Below are 23,202 nucleotides of genomic sequence, written 5' to 3' on the forward strand. Positions count from 1 at the left end.
TACCTTTTCCCACAGGTAGAAACTTCAGAAACATGCTCTCAAAGAGGCCGGGTTCCACTTGTGGAGGTGAATTTCAGGAGGAAACCCTTCAGGATCTGGCAGGTCTTTAAAGAAGCATTTGGAGTATGCCCTCATCAGTGGGAACGTATTTATAGTCTGCAAACATGAAGCAAAGCTCACACTTAACAGAAAGAAGGCTTTCAGTGTGGACAGTCCAGCTGACTGACATACAGCTGTCACATGTTTTATATTCAGGGTGGAAGTGTTCGCAGAACCACACATCTATATATAAACCATAGACTGTATATAAAAGATGGACGGAGCCTTCGTGATGTCACCCGTAGGTTTTTGAAGAGTAAAAGTGAAGCTCGTTGGGCGTTCCCACTGTCGCCATCTTGGTAGCGTGACGTTACGTGACGTTAGTCCCGGAAAATCCAAACATGGGCAAAGAGGTCGAGCTGAGAGGGGGACTGTGATGGTGGGGGAGAATGATTGACAACCATCAAACTCCGGGCTGCCTGTAGCTAAGAGCTAACCGAGCTAACCCTAAGCAATGATAGCTAATCAGCAAACGAAGGTAGGCGGGCTAAAGCTAAGCTAAGCTAAGATAAGATAAGATAAGATAAGATAAGATAAGATAAGCTTTATTCATCCCCTAAAAGGGGAAATTTCACACATCTCATATGTAGACAATGACGAAAAACATGAAATAGACCTTTAAATATGTAAATATACAAAAAACTACAGGAGGTCATTAAAAAATCAGACAGCTACAGGAACAAAAGACCTTCTGAAGCATTCAGTAGAACACAGAGGCATAACAAGACGGTCACTAAAAGAACTTTTAAGACGATTAAAAAACATCATGTGGAGGATGGTTTTCAAGGAATAAAATTGTTTTCAATTTGGACCCAGTTCTTTTTGCCAGGGTGAGGTCCAGAGAGTCAGGGGTGATGCCACTCACAGCCCCAGCTTTTTTAATCAACTTGTTAATTCTGTTTTTGTCATCTGCACAAATGCTGCTTCCCCAACACAACAGAGCATAGAAAATAACACTGGCTAAAATTCCCTGATAAAACACAGAAAGAAGAGTCTTGTCTGAGCCTTTTTGAAGACCACCTCCGTGTTGTTTTTAAAATTTAATTTATCGTCCAGAACAACACCAAGGTATGTGTAGGATTCAACCACCTCTATTTCATGACCCTTAATAAAAGTTAATGAGGGCTCCTCTTTCTTCCTCCTGAAATCAATAATTAGCTCTTTTGTTTTCTCTAGATTAAATTTTAAAAAGTTTGCATCACACCAGCTGACAAATGCTTCCACCTCTCGGTCAACACCTCGGGTCAGCAGACCCACAAGTGCAGTATCATCAGAGTAATTTTGCAGTACACAGGATGGCTGACTGACCCTGTAATCAGCTGTGTTCAGAGAGAATAAAAAAGGAGACAGAACTGTTCCCTGTGGAGCTCCTGTATTTGTTAAAATAATATCAGACTGCTTACTACCGAGTTTGACATACTGAGGACGGGACAGAAGATAATTTAAAATCCAAGCAGTAGTTAAGGTAAACGGACTTGTACTTATATAGCGCTTTTCCAGCCAGTTTGACCACTCAAAGTGCTTTACACAACTTATCACATTCACCCATTCACACCCTGATAGGCACATCGGGAGGCAACGTGGGTTTAAGTGTCTTGCCTAAGGACACTTCGGCATGTAGTCAGTGGAAGCCTGGAATCGATCCGCCTACCTTCCAGTCGGAAGACGACTGCTCTTCCTCCTGAGCTACAGCCGCCCCAGTTTGGAGTTTAAAATTTATTAGCTTACTGGTTAAAATATGTGGCCGAATAGTATTAAAAGTGCTGGAAAAATCATAAAACAGAATCCTCACTGAGCTAGCTGAGGTTTCAAGATGCTTGTAGATGTTGTGAATGCATCGTCCACGCCCACCCGTTTCCTATAAGCAAACTGCAAGGATCTAGAAAATCTGAGACTTGACTACTAAGATGACCCAGAACAAGTCTTTCCAAGCATTTCATAATGTGTGAGGTCAGAGCTATGGGTCTGAGGTTAGACAGAGAGCTTCTCATGTTGGTTCTTTTGGGAATGGGAATTATACATGATGTTTTCCATACTGCTGGAATTTTAGATGTAGACAAGGACATAGAAAAGATATAATGCAGAATAGCTGACAGCTGATCAGCACAAACTTTCAGAGTGCGTGGGTACACACCATCCGGGCCTGCTGATTTGTTCGGATTGAGACCTTTCAGCTGCTGTTGGACACCGTTCACACTCAAGACAATAGCTGGACTTGTGTCATCGGGACAATTCTGTCTAAGAGTCGACCAGGTGTTCTCATGAGAATCAGAATAATTATAACATCATCAAACCTGGCAAAGAACTGGTTAGCCTCATTTACATTAAATCCTGCAGCACTCGGGCAGCCAGAGGTACTGTTCCCATATTCAGTAGTAGTTCTCATTCCTTTCCATAGACCTTTAATGTTGCTGTTAGACATCTGACCCTCAACCTTTTCCTTATATTTCCGATTTCCTACCCTAATGCTCGCTTTTAGCTCCCTCTGAGCAGTTTTTAATTGGTCTCTATCACCGCTAATAAATGCAAGTTTTTTCCGATTTATAGCAGCTTTAACCTCACCTGTTACCCAAGGCTTGTTGTTAGCATATATTTTCACATGCTTACAGGGGATAACAGACTCAACACAAACATTTATGTAGCAGGTGACTACGTCAGTGATACTGTCTATATCATTACTGCCGTCCAAGAGTACAGTCCAGTCAGTACAATCAAAGCAGCCTCTTAAAGTTTCACATGCGTTTTCTGACCAGTCTCGGACAGATTTGGTCGTAATTGATTGCCTCCGAACAATAGGAGCATATCTCGAGGCAATGCTTATCAGGTTGTGATCTGACTGATCAAGTGGAGGGAGCCGCTCCACAATGACGTTTTTCTTAATGTTTGTATAAAACAAGTCAATGGTTTTGTCGCCCCTCGTTGGACATTTCACCATTTGTTTGAAGGAAGGGGGGGTGGCGGAGAGAGAGCAGTGGTTGAAGTCCCCGTTAATGATAAACAGCATATCAGGAGAAGAGGTCTGCAAGTCGTGTGTGACTTTAGAAATAATTTCTGTGGCAGTCTTTCTATCCCCCGATGGGGGAATGTACACCACTTGAACAATGACAAAGGAAAACCCATGGGGAAGATAATAGGGCCTACAACTCATTGCAAGAAGTTTAATATTCGGATCACAAATTATCTTCTTTACTGTAACATGAGAGGGACGACACCATCGCTCATTCACGAATAGGCAGACACCTCCACCCACTTTCTTGCCGGTCTTCCCTGGAAGACTTCACATTTTACAGGCAGATGTTGTCATTGCTGCCATTTCTAGTTAGCTGTAGTGATGGGCAGGTGAAGCCTCATGAAACTCTGAGGATTTCCTTCTAATTCTGTCAAAAAAAAAAAAAAAAAAGAAGCCCTTTACCTTTTTTTTTAATTTATTTATTTATTTTATGTTTTCTTATATTGATTTATTTGACCAGGGAGTAAATCTGATAAATCGCTATTTGTCTAACTTAATGATACTTTCACAAACCAATAGACATGGCTAACAGCAAAGTAAGATTTATCTCTTATAATATTGACGGATTATTAAATTATATTAAGCGGAATAAAAGATTATCTAAAATGAAGAAAGAACAGGGTCACGTGGTATTTCTTCAGGAAACCCATTAACTGATCTTGAACATAAAAAACTTAAGAGAATGGGTTACTCCAGTTTATTCTTTTCATCATATAAATCAGGACGCAGGAGAGGAGTTGTCATACTTATTTCCAACAGCTTAAAATTTGAAAAAGTATCTGAAGTGATCGACAAAGAAGGCAGATTTGTTTTAATCAAAGGCTATATTGAGGGTAAAGCAGTCACTTTAATGAATATATATGCTCCTCCAGGAAGTGATATTATTTTTTTCAGAATCTGATAAAAATGATGATAATGGAAACAGAAGGGTTATTGATTTGTGGTGGAGATTTAAATATATGGTTACAACCTGAACTGGACAGATCTGATAATAAACCTCTCGAAAAATATTCCTTACATATAAAAGTGAGTGCACTCCTCGAAGAGGCGGGCTTCATAGATGTATGGAAAATATTCTTTCCTAATAGAAGAGATTATACATACTACTCTGCTCCATATTCTCTTTATACAAGGATTGATTATTTTCTGATATTTGGGAAGGAGGAAAATAAAATCATTTAATGTGACATAGGAACAATAGACTTAAGTGATCACGCACCTATCTACTTAACAGTCGACCTTGGTGTGAAACAAAAAAATACTACATGCAAATTCAATTCCAGTCTGTTAAATGACTCTAAATTTAAAGAACAAATCAGAAGAGAAATAGCTTTATATTTAGAATTTAATGACAAAGGTTTCATCCCCCATTTTGTGGGATACTTTAAAAGCCGCAATAAAAGGAAAAATTATAGTGTTTGTGTCACAAAAGAAAAATAGGAGGTTTAAAGAAAGAGAAGATATGCAAATTAAATTAAAGGAATTAGAAAGATAGAAGGATAGGACTAGAAGAGAACACACTAGATGAAATAAAAAAAATAGGGAACAACTTAATAACCTTAACACAGGAAATTAATAAAAAATTGATGTTCCTGAAACAAAAGAATTATGAAAGTGGACCTAATTCACTGAAAATACTGGCTTGGAAATTAAAAAAGAAATTATCAGAAAACACAATCCATAGGATCAGACATCCAAAAGATAAACAAATAAAAAAAAGAGCAAGATGGAATTCAGGAATCATTTGAGTCATTCTTTAAAACTTTGTATACTAAAAAACCAGGAGGAAGCCCAACTGAAATAGGTGCCTTTCTGAATTCTATAAAACTTCCTTTATTAAACGGAAAACAAAATTAAAAGTTAACTTCTAATATAACTGAAGAGGAGTAAAAAAAAAAGGCGATACACTAACTTAAAACAAATATATTGCAAGGACCAGATGCCTATACAGCAGTGGTATAAAGAATTTAAAGATGAATTGATACAGATTATTCTCCCCACATTAAACTCGGTCTTACAAAAAGCACAAATATCACCAAGCTGGAAAGAGGCGATTATATCAGTTATAGCAAAAGAAGGGAAGGATAAGATGTAATGCAGGTCATATCCACCAATATCTGTTCTTAACATAGATTATCGGTTGTTTACTTCAATTATGGCCAGAAGGATGGAAGAATTTATACCTACATTGATACATAACGATCAAACTGGTTTTATACGATGACGTCAAACGCAAGATAATATAAGAAAGACATTACATGTTATAGATTACATACAAAAATATCAAATTAAGGCAACTCTGATAAGTATTGACGCAGAAAAAGCTTTTGATTCAGTAAACTGGGACTTCCTCTTTAAGGTTTTACATAAATTCGGTTTTCATAATACAAATATTTAAACTGTACAAAATTTATATAATAATCCCACAGCAAGAATTAAAATGAATGGATATTTATCAAGATGTTTCAATCTAGAATGAGGTTCCAGACAGGGATGCCCATGGTCACCCTTACTGTTCGCATTATACCTGGAGCCCTTAACCCAGCACATCAGGCAAAATAAAGATATAAGGGGGATTTTTATTAGAGACATTGAATATAAAATGGCTTGTTATGCAGATGATATTTTAATATATCTTGATGAATCAATACACTTTCTGCCAAAATTGATTAATTTATTTGAAAAATATGGTGAATTATCTGGTTACAAGGTTAATATAGAAACGACTAAATTTTTATCATATAATTACTACCCTCCAGAAGAACTTAAAAGTAAGTACGCTGGAATATGGCATACTGATTCTTTAAAGTATCTGGGTATCAATATCCCAATAGACCCCACTAGACTGTTAGAATACAATTATTTGCCCGTTGTCACAAATATAAAAAATGATTTAATAAGATGGAATTTAATACCTTTTTTAAGCTTCAGTTCAAGAATAGATTCTCTTAAAATGAACATATTACCAAGATTGTTATATTTATTTCAGACTTTACCAATAGAAATTAATCAGAAACAATTCAAAGAATGGGAAAACTTATTACGAGATATATTTGGCAAGGAAGAAAACCAAGGATAAGACTTAAAACTTTACAGTTAAGTAAAGACAAAGGAGGATGGGGCGTACCTTCTTTTAGGGACTACTACCTTGCAGCACAGATGAGAACTATTATATGCTGGTGTAACCCATCTTATGAAGCACAGTGGAAAAACATTGAAGAAAAGATCTGCGATATCCCAATACAGGCAGTTTTAGCTGATAAAAAGATATAAAGCTACATAAAGAATATTGATAATCCCTGGGTGAACTGGACACTTAAAATGTGGAGGACTGTTATTAAAGAATTTAAACTAGAAGAGGATATTGCATCTCTAAAATGGCTCGCATATGACTCTGATTTCACACCAAATAAATTAGACGCAAGATTTAAATATGGCTATATCAAAGATCTATATGTCAAATAATGAAAGGAGCAACTATGTTAAGTTTTGACTCAAAGAGAAATACTGTCTAGAAAAGCAAGATTTCTACAGATACCTTCAAGTTCAGCATTACATTCATAAAAAAATAAAAGAGATAACCGAGCCCAAGATGCATTTTGTACAATTATTTATTAAAGCATATAATTCAGAAGCACTGGTTAGAGTAATTTCATTAATATGCAAAGGACTATCAAACCTTAAAACACACTCATCCACATATATTAAGAAAAAGTGGGAGCAGGAAGGAGAGATAAATATAACCGAGGAGGAATGGACAACGATGTGGTCAAATGTTTAGAAATACACTAGTTCACAGAAATGGAGGGAATACAACTGGAAGTGTTTAAAAAGGTTTTTTATTACACCAGCTCAGAAAGCCCACTATGATGAAACAGCTGGGAGTTGCTGGAGGAAGTGTAATAAATGGGACTGTCCAATCATTAAGGATTACTGGGAAGGGACATACAAAATATTACAAGACATTTTCGAGGACTTGACAGTTTTTGACATAAAGAGTATGTATTTTGGAATTTTATCATTAAAATGGACAAAGAAGGACAAATATTTGATGAACACTCTATTGATTGCAGCCAAAAAAGCAATCATGAGAAAGTGTCTTTCACAAGAAAGCCCGAACTTGAATGAATGGATGAATATCACCATGAACATTTATAATATGGAGAAAATAACAGCCCTCATAAATTTCAAATTGGAATTATTTTCTGCTTATTGGACAAAATGGATTAATTATGTTAAGCCGTTAAGGCCAGATCTGTTTTTTATTAAAGACGATTAGATTTATTTGGAAGAAAATTGTTACTCCATATATGTATGTTATTATTTTGTTTCTGTTGTTTTAGATTTTCAGTCTAGTGATACCATCTAGTTTTTGTTTGGGATTTGTTTGTTTTCTTCTTAAGATGTATTTGTTTACTTGTATTTATATATGTTTAAAAAAAAAAAAAAAAAGAATTTGTAGGTGCAGCAGAGGTGTTGAAGGGATCCGGTTTGGTGGCCTTAGGACTGGGTCTCCTTGTTGCAGACGATGTGGTTTTGTTGGCTTCATCAGGCCGTGATCTTAAGGTCTCGCTGGAGCAATTCGCAGCCAAGTGTGAAGCAGCTGGGATGAGAATCAGCACCTCCAGTTGGAAAAGGGTGGAGTGCTTTTTCCAGGTCGGGAATGTGGTCCTGCCCCAAGTGGAGGAGTTCAAGGATCTCGGTTCGTGTTCAAGAGTGAAAGAAGGATGGAGCGGGAGATCAACAGGCAGATCGGTGCGGCGTCTGCAGTGATGCGGACTCTGCATCAGTCTGGTGAAGAAGGAGATAAGCCAAACGGCAAAGCTCTTGATTTACCAGTTGATATGTTCCTACCCTCACCTATGGTCACGAGCTGTGGGTAGAGACCGAAAGAACGAGATTGCGAATACAAAAGGCCAAAATGAGTTTCCTCCGCAGGGTGGCCGGGCTCTCCCTTAGAGATAGGGTGAGAAGCTCGGTGATCCGGGAGCGGCTCAGAGTAGAGCCGATGATCCTCCACATCGAGAGGAGCCAGATGAGGTGGCTCAGGCATCTGGTCAGGATGCTTCCTGGACACCTCCCTGCTGAGGTGTTCTGGGCACTTCCCACTAGTAGGAGACCCTGTGGAAGACCCAAGACACCCTGGATGGATGGACCTCCACCTAATCTTCCTCATTTATGATGTATGAGCGTTTTCTTCAGCCCAAGTTCAGGTGACAGAGTGAGATAAATAAAATTAAATCAAATAGAAAACCTGATATTCGTTTAGATTTATCTTCCAATTTCATTACATTTCAGTATGCACACATGATTACATGCTAAATTTCCTGGTTTGTATGTTTCACTTCTTGAAAAGGGTCTACAAATCTACAACTGTAGAAACTTCTTAGAGGCGAGACATGAGTCTTTCTAGTTAGAGTGGAGAATCAAATCACAATATGAGTGCTGCAATATTTATTCTACCTGCTCACCTACTGATCCACCTTGCTGCTGACTCGACCGCTTCGTCTAAGAACTATACAGCCAAACACCTGGACTGTATCATCAGAGAACTCATCCTTTCTTGTTTGAGCATTTTTGTGTATATTCTAAACTCAGTCAAAATTACAAATTGTAATCCACAATCACTGTCAAATAAAGAAAAAATTAACAACTCATTTACTCAATGTTTTATTCACATATGTTTCAGTGCATTGTGATGAAAAACACAATATATAAAAAAATTAAAAATGGCACTTCTCTTTACTCGGGATCTTTACAGTTATTGTAATAGTGACATTAAAACTAAACAGATAGGTAGATATAAACTTTATTAATCCAGATGGAAATTCAAGTGTGCAGCAGCTACATAAATAAAATACTAAAAGGCCTATTAGAATAAAAACTTCACAAAAACAAGTCATAATGGCACAAACACGCAGAGTATAGTGCAGTAAAAAATGTATCTAATGTAAACAGAAAAAAGATTCTATGATCTCTACAGATCTGAACTGAAAGGAAGGTTTGGTGCATCTTGCACTTGTAATCTGGGTGGGCGAGCATGCAGACTACCTCATTTGAAAAACAATAGGCTGGTAAGTGGGGAGATTAACTGTGGTAGAGGGAGGGGGACTGCAGGAGAAACTGAGGGGCTGTCCCCATGACGCCAGATTGCAGCAAAACCGCAAAAGTATTTTAGCAAACCACCTTTTCATTCCCACGAAACCAGGGATTAGCCTCCATGTGTCATGGTTGCAGAGCCGCTCTGCAAAGCTGCAACCAGGATGATCTCCTACACCTGCCCTGATTGTGAGTCCCCTCACCTGCTCCCTGCCCTACTTATACACTCTTCACTCTCTGCTTCCCTGCCAGATGGTCAACAGTACTAACCTTGTTGAGATCCAGCTATTTTCGTGTTCCAGACTTCCTTGTTACGTCCGTGGATATTCTCTTCCCTGACCCCTGCCGGATCCCTTAAAGTGCCCACCTGGATATTGACCCTTGCCCGTATGACCACGGAGATTGCCTGTCCCTCTGGATAAGTACTGCACTGAGCCTCACTGTGAATGAACATTGCCTGCCCTGACTATGTCTTTTGGATTTGTGAACTTATATTCCTGTCTAAAGTTCGTTTCAGGATTCCTCACCCACAGACCTGGGATTGCCTGACTCCTCCTGCTAACCACAACTGGTTTCACTCCCTCCATCCCCTGGCCCTAAATAAACCTTATTCTTTTCAAAACCATCTGTTCTGCATGTGGCTGAATTTCCGGGTCTTCAGGAGCAAACCTGACACCATGAAACCGACCATGTCTGAAGCCAGGTACCAAAGTGGATCTGTTTGAGTCCTCTACCGTCTGCGGTAATGTGCGGACAGAGAAGCCGCACAACTTGAAGATATGACATCAATGTAATGAACATGCGCCGATTCCCAATCCACCCTTCCTCGAGTTTTTTATGCTTTTTAGTAAAGATTTTTTGAAGAAGAAGCTCAACTTCTTCATTAGTCCAAAGAAATGTTTCTCTTTTGCCTGGCAGTGAACCCTCAGCCATCTTCTCTTCTCTATTTCCGATGTGAACTTCCTGCAACACGCAGTGAGCCTTTATCTGCGCATGCGTTGTTTTGCTCTAGCTTTGAAATGTGTTACTCTTTAGCGCCCCCCACAGCCTGTATTATGTACTACAGCGTTGTCGTGGGGATGTTGAAGCCTTTCTCCTAGTTTTTGCCACCGTTTTCACACCTGAACCGGCTTCGGTGCCATGTGGCCATAGCCTGAAAATCCTGGGGTTTCTAGTGTTAACCAGGATTTTTCTGCACTTTTAAGGTGTATTCACTAAAAGTAGCTTCAGATTGCCTCAGTCTGCTGGGAAGCCTCCCAGGTAGTTTTTCCAGTCATCTTCCATAATTTCTCTCTGTGCTGTTAGAGGAAACTCAGAAGCGTACTTTTTTACCGGTACTGTATTCATCATTAGGGCTCTTTACACTTGTTCCTGCTCTTACACGACACGTCTATTTTCAAAGCAATGAAAATCAGGTGTAGATGTGGCGACACCACCCATTCAGACAGAAATCTGCACCAGCTGACCTCGATCTTTAAGGTCCAAGTCAAACAACTCTAGTATCAGGACTGTTGAATGTGTTTTCATTAATTCCCTGCTCAGAATCTTTAAAATTTCCTCAGATTAACAACTAACTAACAGTTAGAATAAAATAGAATAGAAAATACTTTATTAATCCCTTTGGAGAGTCCTCAGGGAAATTTGGGATGTTCCAAATGAAGTTCCACCTTCATCTGGAAATGATTTTTTTCTGGATGTCAGAACCAGCAGAACCAACAGTTTTCACTTTGTGCAGACTAAAGCTGAAATGTGGCTCCCCTGCAGACCTGACAACACACCAGTTTCTGCTGGATACTCCATCACTGGGACAAACCTTGATTCACAGCTGGAAGGTGAAACAGTGAATAAGTTTAATGTGAGTTTGTGATTTCTGTATAAGCAGTTCATTTCAGATGATTTTAAATACTGATTTACTACACACAATAAAGGAAGGAAGTTTAACTTTTCCATGTTTGTTCGTTATGGTATGGATACGTTTTTTCCTGATGCAGAATTTTCTTCTCTTCATGGTCCTCTTCTTATTAGGAATCCAACATGTTCCCTCTGGTCTGAGGCATTACCAGGAGGTAATGAGCATCACAAGGTGCTGCTGGGAAATCAATAAGTCAATACAAGGTGGTTGAGACAAAACAAGGCATCCTCCAGCTGTAGAGCAGCTGAGGTGATTGAATCTGATGGTTTTTAAAATAAAACCTGGCCGGCTGCACCGAAGAGCCACAGGACCTTTTACTGTGATGCCAGGAGACAAATGCTGTCTTTCCAGGAGCTGATAAACTGCTCTCACCTCAAACCTTAAATCAGAGCTCTTTCAAACCTTCACTCCGTGTTCAAAGTTTTATTCCACAAAAACAGTTTTCTAACAAGTATCAACATATCACATTATTGAAAAAATTCAAAATAACCTTCCATATTTTAAACATAATATTTAAATAGAATTCAGTTAAAAGTTATGTTAAGTCAATCTGTCTTAGGTTGAAGGTCTGTTTTTCCCGTATACACACACACACACACACACACACACACACACACACACACACACACACACACACACACACAGATGTGGACAAAATTGTTGGTACCCTTCGGTTAATGAAAGAAAAACTCCCAATGGTCGCAGAAATAACTTGAGTCTGACAAAAGTAATAATAAATAAAAATTCTATGAAATTTAACCAATGAAAGTCAGTCAATGCTTTTCAACCATGCTTCAACAGAATTATTTAAAAAAATAAACTCATGAAACAGGCCTGGACAAAAATGATGGTACCCTTAACCTAATAAATTGTTGCACAACCTTTTAAGGCAATCACTGCAATCAAACGATTCCTGTAACTGTCAATGAGGCTTCTGCACCTCTCAGCAGGTTTTTTGGCCACTCCTCATAAACAAACTGCTCCAACTGTCTCAGGTTTGAAGGGTGCTTTTTCCAGACGGCATGTTTCAGCTCCTTCCAAAGATGCTCAATAGGATTTAGGTCAGCTCATAGAAGCCACTTTAGAATAGTCCATGTTTTCCTCTTAGCCATTCTTGGGTGTTTTTAGCTGTGTTTTGGGTCATTGTCTTGTTGCAAGACCCATGACCTGCAACTGAGACCAAGCTTTCTGACACTGGCCAGCACAGAATCCCTTGATAGTCTTGAGATTTTAAGATTTGTACCCTGCACAGATTCAAGACACCCTGTGCTAGATGCAGCATAACAGCCCCAGAACATAACAGAGCCTCCTCCATGTTACACAGTAGGGACAGTGTTCTTTTCTTGATATGCTTAATTTTTCCATCTGTAAACATAGAGCTGATTTGTCTCATTTGTCCATAGGACATTCTCCCAGAAGCTTTGTGGCTTGTCAACATGTAGTTTGGCTTTTTTATGATTTGTTTTTAACAATGGTTCCTCCTTGGTTGTCTCCCATTAAGTCCACTTTGGCTCAAACAACGACGGATGGTGCGATCTGACACTGATGTTCCTTGAGCTTGAAGTTCATCTTTAATCTCTTTAGAAGTTTTTCTGGGCTCTTTTGTTACCATTCGTATTATCCATCGCTTCGATTTGTCATCAATTTTCTTCCTCTGGCCACATCCAGGGAGGTTGGCTACAGTCCCATGGATCATAAATTTCTGAGTAATATGTGCAGCTGTAGTCACAGGAACATCAAGCTGCTTGGAGATGGTCTTATAGCCTTTACCTTTAACATGCTTGTCTATAATTTTCTTTCTAATCTCCTGAGACAACTCTTTCCTTTGCTTCCTCTGGTCCATATTGAGTGTGGTACACAGCATGTCACCAAACAGCACAGTGACTACCTGTAGCCTATATATAGGCCCACTGACTGGTTACAAGATTGTAGACACCTGTGATGCTAATTAGTGGACACACCTTGGATTAACACGTCCCTTTGGTCACATTATTTTCATTCTTTTCTAGGGGTACCATCATTTTTGTCCAGGTCTGTTTCATGAGTTTATTTTGTTAAATAATACTGTTGAAGCATGGTTGAAAAGCAAAGTCTGACTTTCATTGGTTAAATTTCATAGAATTTTTATTTATTATTACTTTTCTCAGATTCAAGTTATTTCTGTGACCATTGTGAGTTTTTCTTTCTTTAACCGAAGGGTACCAACACTTTTGTCCACGTGTGGATAACCGTGATTGTGCTGCACTCTCCCTATTGCTGGGATATGCGCCACCTTACCCGCAACCCGTAATGGACTAAGTAGTACAGATAATGGATGAATGAATGAATGAATGAATGAATGAATGAATGAATATATATACTGTACATGCAGACCCAGAACCCCTGGCACCAATCAACCTGCCCCCCCCCCAGCAAACTCCAGAACAGTCCGGCCACTCGGCTAAGGGCCATCGCCCACTGACCCAAGCCCTACCATGTCCCACCGTCATGAGGCGACCCCCCCAGTTGTGTTGTCAGTGCAGTGGGAGCAAATGTTCGATTCTGACCCACCCAACCTGGACATCCTTTGTCCTGAATGAGTTCTATGAAGAATTTGAAATTGTATTAGCTGCAGTTTTGCAATGTGTATTTTTTTTTTACTTAGTAAGTTTATTGTAATTAATTAATTGTACTTAATGCATTAAAGTGTTACCTCTAGTTATATGTTATTATTGCATTAACGCATTAATTAATTAATAACATTTTTTTAACAAACATAAATGTAGCTCTTTTTTTAAAAATTTTTGAGAGTTCTTGCGCATTTGCTCTAAACAGAGAAAAACCACATGCAGAGGCTTGCAGTCCAATGTCTCTTCCTCCATGTCTTGTCCTGCTACAGCGCTACATCTGATGTACACAGGAGAGAGCAGGTTTATTAAAATTAAGTTTACCTGTACAGTCGATGAGCCAGATTATATTCTTCTTTTGTCTTGGTCAGCAGCTGTTTCAGGGGATTTCACCCTCTAGTGTCCAGTTGTTGTCCAGATGGTTTGATCTGCTTGATTAAAATGTAGTGTAAAAACTAGAAGCACTCAGACAGCGCAGACCTCCACCAAGTCACTGTTAAAAAAAAGCTTCTGGGCAATTTATTTAGTTAGAAGCTCTAATGGCAAAATTATCCCTATCTCTCAAAAGTAAAGAATCCTTTAAAAAAATTCTTGGATCCAGGCTTTTATCTGGATCAACCCCAAAATGTGTACTAGTTCTGTTGCTAACAAATGACAATAAACAAACCAAAGCCACTGAATACATGACGTCCATCTTGAGAATATCATAAACCAAACCAAAGGAAGATGGGACATTTCCAGTCCAATAGAACTGAGTCTCCCTGACTGTCATGGTGGGAATGAACCCTGATACGGACAGTAAAAAAAAAAAAAAGAAAATCCGTCCCAATCTAAAAACACTGTGACTCCAGATTCGAGCAGTAAAACGTATGATGGATGGAAGTTAATCAGCTATTGTTCCCGCTGTATTTAAGATAAGATAAGATAAGATAAGATAAGTTAAGTTAAGTTAAGATAAGATAATCTTTTATTTGTAGGAAATGCAGAGTCTGCAGCAGCACTGTGCAAATACAGCATTACAGAGGTAAGAGCAAAAACTGTACAGAACAAAAACTATATAGTTTTTATATAGTTTTTACATTACTGCACAATATTGATAATACACGTTATTTACAAGGAAGGCAGCATCGCAAAGCATAAAATTCGTCCTACTGACTTGTTACCTTTTAATGAATAAGTCCTCAAGTTTTTCTCTTTATTTGTCATATATTTGATTCTCTTACTTCAATGTTTAATTAAATATTTACAATAAACATTGTAACTGCTGTGTAAAGAGAAAACTGGTGTTAAAAAGCACCTAGTTTATTTTAAGTGTTTGTAAACTAAACGTTACTACGTTTTCTAGCAGCTCTTGTAGAAGAAAAATATGAAATATCTAATTTTTTAAGTCGTTACTGAATTTTGTTTAAAACAATGCAATTAATCACAATTAAAAGAAAAAAATATTTAAAGATATTTAAAAAATATCTATAAAAGTCTGTACGAGTTACAGAAATGGATTCAAGTGAAGACACATTTAAACATCTTTAAGCTAGAATATGAGCTCAGTATATGTCTGCAAACGATTTTCTTTTTCATGCCTGCATTGTTTCAGATGAAACTTTAAAAATTTTAAAAACTTACTGTAAATAAGAAGTGCAATATGTATCTGCATATACCTGTTCATAACCATAGCATGTGCTATTGTTATATATTTTTTAGAATAGAATAGAATAGAAATATTTTATTAATCCCTTCAGAGAGCCCTCAGGGAAATTTGGGTACCAGCAGCAATACAACACCAACAGTAAAGCAGGACAAGCACAAGACACGATATATACAGGTACAAAGCAAAATAGACTCAAATAGAATGCAATAAATATAACAATAATAACAATAAGATAAGTTAATAAAACAATATAAACAAGCATTGCACACAGTAGAGGTGGAACAGATTCCCAGTTCACTATTGCACGTATAAGTTATTGTAACTGTTTGTATGGGTTATTGTGCATGTGTTGTATCAGGCGGACTGCACACCTCCCTCTCCCCCCTCCTTCTCCCCCTCCTGCCTAATGCAGAGTTGTACAGTTTGATGGCTCGGGGGACAAAGGAGTCTCTGAGCCGGTTGGTCCTACTCTTGGGGAGGAGCAGCCTGTTACTGGTCAGGCTTCTCTGTGCACTGATGACAGTGTGCAGAGGGTGACTGGCATCATTTACAATAGCCAGTAGTTTTTTTTTAGTGTTCTCCTCTCTGCCACTGTCACCAGGGAGTCCAGCTTCATGCCAACCACAGAGCCAGCCCGCCTGATGAGTTTTTCTAGCCTGTTAGCACACCTTTTTGTCATGTTACCCCCCAGCAGACAACAGCATAAAAAAGCGTACTAGCTACCACAGACTGATAGAACATCCACAGGAGTTTCCTGCAGATGTTAAAAGATCCCAGTCTTCGCAGGAAGTACAGACGGCTTTGGCCCTTCTTGCACAGGTGATTTGTACAGCATGTCCAGTCCAGCTTGTTATCCAGCCACAACCCGAGGTACCTGTAGTTGTCTACAATCTCCACCTTATCGTCCCTGATGGTCACTGGACGTGGTTGTGGGCTGGACTTCCTGAAGTCAATAACCAGCTTCTTAGTCTTTGAGGTGTTAAGCTGGAGATGGTTCATCTGACTCCAGGAGACAAAGTCACTGACCAGATTCCTGTACTCATCCTCTCCATCATCCCTGATACACCCCACAATGGCTGTGTCATCTGCAAACTTCTGGATGTGACACAGCTCTGAGTTGTAACAGAAGTCTGAGGTGTAGAGTGTGAAGAGGAGGGGGGCCAGCACCGTCCCCTGGGGTGCTCCTGTGCTGCTAATAACAGTGTCAGATGTGATGTCCTTTAGCCTGACGTACTGCAGTCTCTCTGTGAGGTAGTTACCAATCCAGGACACCAAGCAGAGGTCCACCTGCATCTCCCTCAGTTTGTCCAGAAGCATCAGGGGCTGGATTGTGTTGAAGGCACTTGAAAAATCCAAGAAGAGGATCCTCACTGTGCCCCTCCCCTTATCCAGATGAACTTGGGCACGGTGTAGGAGGTAGAGAATAGCATCCTCCACACCCACACCTGCGTGATAGGCAGATGTAGGGGGTCCTGGGCCTGTTGCACTTTGGGCTTAAGGAGATTGAGGATGAGCCTCTCATGGTTCCCCCAGTTCAGCAGCGCAGGTCCTAAGCAGACGAGGAGGCACTCCGTCAGGGCCAGCTGCTTTCCATGGGTGGAGCTTCTTCAGTTCTCCCCTCACCTGTTCTGCTGTTATATGTGGAGGGTGTTGAGATGGGGGGAGGGGTAAAGGTTGGCAGGGGGGCTGCACAGGGGATCAAGTCAGGGAGGATGTGTACTGCAGTGGGGGAGAGGGGACCGTGGGCTGGTCAAAGTGGTTAAAGATGTTCAGCCTGTTTGCTTCTTCCACTGTCCCCCCCCCGCTGTTATGGCCTTTGATCTGAAGCCTGTGATGGTGTTGACACCATCCCAGACCTCCTTCATACGGCTCTCACTCAGTTTATCCTCCACCTTCCTTCTGTAGGTGTCCCTCGCCACCTTCAGGCATTGTTTCACCTCCCGCTGTGCTAATTGCATTGCATCCCTGTCATGGTTCATGAAAGCCACCTTTTCTGTACTCCGTACAAGTTGTTCGTATTCATATTCGAAATCAACTTTCTGGTTTAGAGAAATATGAACATCCAAAACATGCTGCCCAGGCTGGAAACGTTGAGAAGTGGGAATATGAGCTGAGACAGCCCAGCCGGCGAATATGGTGCAGCGCAAACAGTCAACATATTTCCAAATCCTCAGTTTATCACAGGTCTGACACCAGGTGGAAACGTTACATCACATTTATCTAAATGATTTCATTCATCTTTTGGTGATGTAAAAAAAAAAAAAAAAAAAAACTAAATAAACTGCTGTTACTTCCTGTTTCAATGAAGGCTGGCTCTTCTTTTTATGTTAAAGTTAGCAGCTTCAGTGAAGTGAGGGGGTTTAAATTGATAAATTAAATCCCTGTTAATAAGATTACACTTTTTGAATCACTTCTATTGAGACAGATGGAGAAATTACTGCAATTTTTGGTCCTCTGCAGGTTTGAACCTGGGTTATAATTCAGTCTGGCAGTTGACAAAACCAGATCCTTTGGATTTCACAGTGTTTCATTTCCCCCATTCGTTTTCCATTTATTCAGTGCAAGGTCCACCTGCATCGTGGGACAATGGTTGTAAATTATTTTTTGTGCTGTCTCCAATATATCACAGTAAATGAACACTGAGTACAAAGACGGATGATTCACCCATCATTAGCAACAGCCAAAATACAGAATGAAAGGAAGCCTAACACAGCGTGACATCTTTCAAACACCTTATCCAATTTCTGATCTCAACACAAATACTGTAGTCAGAGGAATAAAAAGAGGCAGCGAGCGTTAAACAGGATCAAATGACAGCAGCTACAGATGAAAGGCCACTTTTTCTCTGTCAGACATCAGTGATGCATACAGAGGATGACAAATGAAGAGCAGATTAGGACAATTTTATCACGAAGACCAAAGAACACTTTTGTCATAACACGAAGAGACAAATCTGCATTCAGTGATAAGATGTTGGCTCAAACCATCATTTCTTCAACATGGGATTATTATTCCAGTTCCTACACCATACTTATCTGTCCACTGGAGTCTCAAACCTTTTTCATGATACATTTTACAGAAACATGTAAACATGTTTACAGCTTTTTAAATGTATTCACTAATGAACTCGAACGATTGGACAGATGATCATAAACCAACTGTCCTCCCCTCCATCATCTCCTTCTTCACGGAGTCCTGCACCAAAATACATTGTTCAATGTTTGTTTTTTAACATGAGGGACATTTTCATTTCTAATGACTCTGATAAACAAGTTCTGTATGAACAAACTGAACACTGAAACTTGGTTTGTTTCACTTCGTTTAATTTCGACAACAAGAAGGTCAAACAACAGATTTTTTCTAAATTTTTAACCCTTAAATCTCCTCTAGATCTATGGCACCCCCAAGCGCCATCTCTTACATCATGAGCACTTTCTTAGGAAAGGCAGTGTGTGGGTCCACACCCTTTACCGCCCATGCGTTCCAGCTGCCTTTTATCCAGTTTTCATTCCATTTAAACTGGAGGATCAGCCAGGTCATCAGCCAGATGAGATCCAACGGCATGTTCGGAGAGAACACCGTTTTATAATAAGGGAATGTTATATATAAAAATAATAATAATAATAATAATAATAATAATTAAATAAATAAAAAAACAGGTAGACCAAAAATAGCAGGAAATATCTTGGAGCGAAGTGGCTGATCCTCAGCATTGCATAGCTTTATAATTAATTTCTTTAACTTTGCATAGGTCATGACTATATTTGGTTGCAGCAGTAGGAAGTCTGCCTTTCGCTAAGGGTCAGTGAATTCTAGACTCCCTGTATGGACAGGGTTATAGGTTAAAGTAGGGGTATATATATAATGTTTTGTGTTTCTATTTGTAAACCATATATAAAGAGGGGTGATACAGAGAGCCAGGGGATTTCTCTACAACTGGCTCAGAGACCTCACAGATGCTGCAGAGTTGTTTAAGATGTCACTTCTTGTTATAAAACTTTTTTTTTTATTATACATGAAGTTGGCGTCCAGAGCTCTGTTTACCTCCACCTAATTTTTGTTACATCACCTGCTTCAAGTAGCCCACATCAGGAGTTTAAGGGTTTATAATACACCATGCTGTCTGAAATAGGTTTGTCTCACACACCAGATCTTTATTAAATGATTAAAGACAGATTGAAATGTGGAAAACTGACAACACACACACAGAAAAACCCTTTCACCGACATTCTTCCTCCACAGCAGATAAAAACAAGCCACTGCTGCAGAAATGTGTCAAATCCAGGACCTCAATCTTCCCTCGTGGACCTAATCCACTTTTTAATTAATCCTACAGAAACATTTTTTTCTGAAATCAGATAATGAAAGAAGTGATGATGCCAATGGACGTGGTCACTATAATGTATGGATTCACAGTAGCTGCCTCCATCTGTGGAGCTGTGATGATGGAGGAAGAGCAGAAAGGCTTCTAACGAGGCAGAAAAACTGTGAGAGAGTAGAGGTCAGGAGGAATGACCCAGAGGACGGACACGTGCAGCGTCCTCCATCTGGACTCTGGTTCTGACTGCAGCTGCTCACCTGGAAAGTTGAGCCGGGTGGAGGAACATCACAGTCAAAGCAGCAGCTAGCGTCCACGTTTCATCTGAACAGCACCATGCCTCTCTATTACCACAGCACCTGATGCAGTCAACCTGCACATTGGTTTCCATGACAACAAGGAGCTGCTATTTGTCTAGATCTAGTTTATTATATAGTAAAATCTTGTATCTTCAGGAAAAATCCAGTTGTGATGGTAATGTTTTCCCAGCAAGCAGAAAAAAGCTAAAAAACGCTTCTGATTTTTAAAAAAAAACTCTTCAAATCCAAACAGTGATCAATGAGAATATTCTAATAACATAATAGTGTAATATTACTGAAGAAAGAAAAAACCAAGAGACGTGGACACTGATTCATCCTCTCAGTGCTGCTGGCTGAACCTCTCTGATGTCTTCTCACTCTTTTGTTTTAATGTGCAGTAGTCGTCTCATTCCTCTGGTGGCATCATAACACATCCCTCCTGAGCCATGTTACCCTGATCTGTTTACAGGATCCTGCGTGTTCTTTGCACCACTGCCTGTGTTTGTTTGTTTGTTTATTTAGACTGTTGCTCTTCATGGTCGCATTCATTATTTATCAGAAGCTCTTTGTTCCTGTTTTAGATCTCTGAGTCCTGATTTTCTAACACTTTTTATGCAGCATGTATGATAACATTAGAGCTTCTGATTGGAGGTTTTATGTAGTGGCAGAATTTTCCGCAGACTCTCGGTGGGCCGTCTATCAGAGCTCAGAGCTGCTCCGTTGTAGAAACGTTCTTTTTCTTCTCAGAGTTTTCTTGGTTTGTTAATTATGAGCGTCAGACAGCTTAACTGTCCAATCTACACTTTCCATCCAGAAACACATTAACATTCTGTGTGTGGACGAGATTCCTGCTTCAGAATGTTCAGGTATCAGCTGTTCATTAGATTTCAAACAGGAGACAGAAGATGGAGACACAAGGTAAAACAGTCGTCTTCTACATGGATGATGATGAATGAAACTTGTCCCGCACTTTCTACATTGTACAAAATAACTTTCATTTTCTTTTCTTAAGTTTTCTGCTGAATTCTCAGTGGCAGGTTGGAATGAATTGTGATGACAGTTTGGTTGCATGTTAACAAACAGAACTAACCAGTCATTCTGCTCTTTTATGGTTCTTTGAATTGGTTCACTGCCTCCAGAATGCAGCCTTCCTCTGCTGGTTTTTCTTTGTGCATATTTTTATATTTCAAACATAAACTGAGGTTAAAGTAGTGGAATGGAAACACAGAGCGGTTAGTTAACACGTTCAGGCCTCACACACACTAACACGATGCTTGTCTTTGTGTTTCACTGCAGAACTAAATGATAAAGTGAAATTTCCTGAAATGAGAAGCAGTTCATGTAATTTTCCTCTGATGAATTATTCATGGCTTAACTTCTCTGAGCTGAAATTTTGTTTACAGTCAGACTTGTTTTATATGTCTCATATTTGTTGTTTTTTAGTGTGTTTACCTTTAAAAAAACACAGCTCATGTCTACAGACCAGAGAAAAACACCTTTAATTTGAGAGCTGAATGGTTGTGTGTGTTCACTCATTCATGTCCTTCTGCTGCCTGTACGGCTGCTCTGAGCTCTTATCTGACTGCCAACATGATTTGAGAGAAGCCATAAACAAACTGTGTCAGAAACTCCTCCAGCTTGTCTGACGCTAAATAACCGATTTTATTATTGACATGCATAATAACATCACTGAGCACAGCCACTAGAAGACTAGCCAGTTTACAGACTGGCTCTGCTGAAGGTTTAACTCCTTAATGCCTGAATTTATTTACAATTGCATTGTTTTCTGTTCCAAAATGGCAAATCTAAGTAAGTTAATAAAGAAACATAACATAGCCTAGCAGAGAGTAGATTTTGTTCAGGCTATGCCCAACATATCTCAGCTTCCCTGATGCAAGCACTGTCACTGAAAAGACAGACTCTTTGTTATGCAATATCATCATTCATTGACATTTTGGCCTATGTCTCCGTGGATTTCTTATCTTTCCTTTTAAGTATGCAGTCATCTGGCCTGGTACTGATGGTGTAACTCCCTGGGATGCCCCTTATCATTGGGGGCTCATGGTTGATGGCTCCTCCAGGGACGAGGGACTGTTACAGATGGCCCGAACCCGTCTTACATCCCTCTGGTGTCTTCTTATTGGCTGTAAAAGTAGACCTTTCTGCACTGAGCCTACAGCAATTATTGGATAGCAAAGGTTTTTTTTTTTCTTTCTAAGGTGTAGATGAGAAACTGTTACCAGTCTGAAGAATGTTTATATAGGTTGCTTTCACTTGAACCCAGGTGCACTCGGTGACCGATGGGTTACATCTGCTTATGATAAAATTCGGGTTATCACATGATTAAATTTTTTCCGATTAAGCACAGCTTGTAAATTAATTAATCATGATTAAGCCTAAGGACTATGCATGAAATATGAGTTTAACTGTTTTGTATTTTAACTGACTGTCACTTAGCAGCATGTGATGTACTTCTATATGTCGTTCTGCATCATCTTTACCTTGTTCTACATCGTAAGCAGAATTCATCAGCATCATCTAACCTATCATCTCCATGGTGATAATATGTGTCATGAATCCACCAGATTGAAATTAAAGAGCCAATAATGAAGAAGAAATTCTGGTAAAAACTGATGACCTGGCTAAAGAAATGTTTTTTTTTTTTTTTTTTTTTTTTTTTTTTTTTGTTTGTTCGTTTTTTTTTTTTTTTTTGCTTTTTTTAAACTTGTCCTTTAGCCTTATGGGTATAAGACTCTTCTTGATAATCTAATTTGTTTAAATATATTGTTTTATCTTATTTATTTGGTATTATGGAATTTATGTAATTTTGCTGGACCTGACTGTAGGGGACAGAAAAAAAAGGACAGTAATGGTGAGAAGTAATAAGGAAAGTAGAAAAAAGGAAGAGGAGACAAAGACACATTAGATAGAAGCAACCTAACACCAGACAACCAACTGCTACACCTGCACAGAAACACAGCAGAAAATTTCTTACAGCTTTTACAAGTAAACAAAGCTGACAGTCATTAGGAATTCATAAAAAAAGGAATAACCAAGACAACAACAAGAAGATGTATCACAACAGCAACCAAAGTACCAAAAACACACATGAAAAAAGAAGAAAAACCTGAACAAAAGTAGCTCTTAGTGTATAAACCCACTGGACAGTTGTGACTGTGTCAGCATGCAGACTATGAGCATAGATGAGCGT

General features: G+C 39.2%; 1 long non-coding RNA gene across 1 annotated transcript; it reads left to right on the forward strand.

The window, feature by feature from the left end:
* The first annotated feature begins 856 nt into the window (after nucleotides 1-856).
* Nucleotides 857-22,928, forward strand: LOC121654708. The gene is made up of 3 exons (XR_006012990.1): nucleotides 857-934; nucleotides 14,025-14,029; nucleotides 22,918-22,928. It is a non-coding gene; the product is annotated as an uncharacterized LOC121654708 (long non-coding RNA).
* The last annotated feature ends 274 nt before the right edge of the window (nucleotides 22,929-23,202 follow it).

The sequence above is a fragment of the Melanotaenia boesemani genome, chromosome 15 (assembly GCF_017639745.1).
Source record: "Melanotaenia boesemani isolate fMelBoe1 chromosome 15, fMelBoe1.pri, whole genome shotgun sequence".
Lineage (NCBI taxonomy): Eukaryota > Metazoa > Chordata > Actinopteri > Atheriniformes > Melanotaeniidae > Melanotaenia > Melanotaenia boesemani.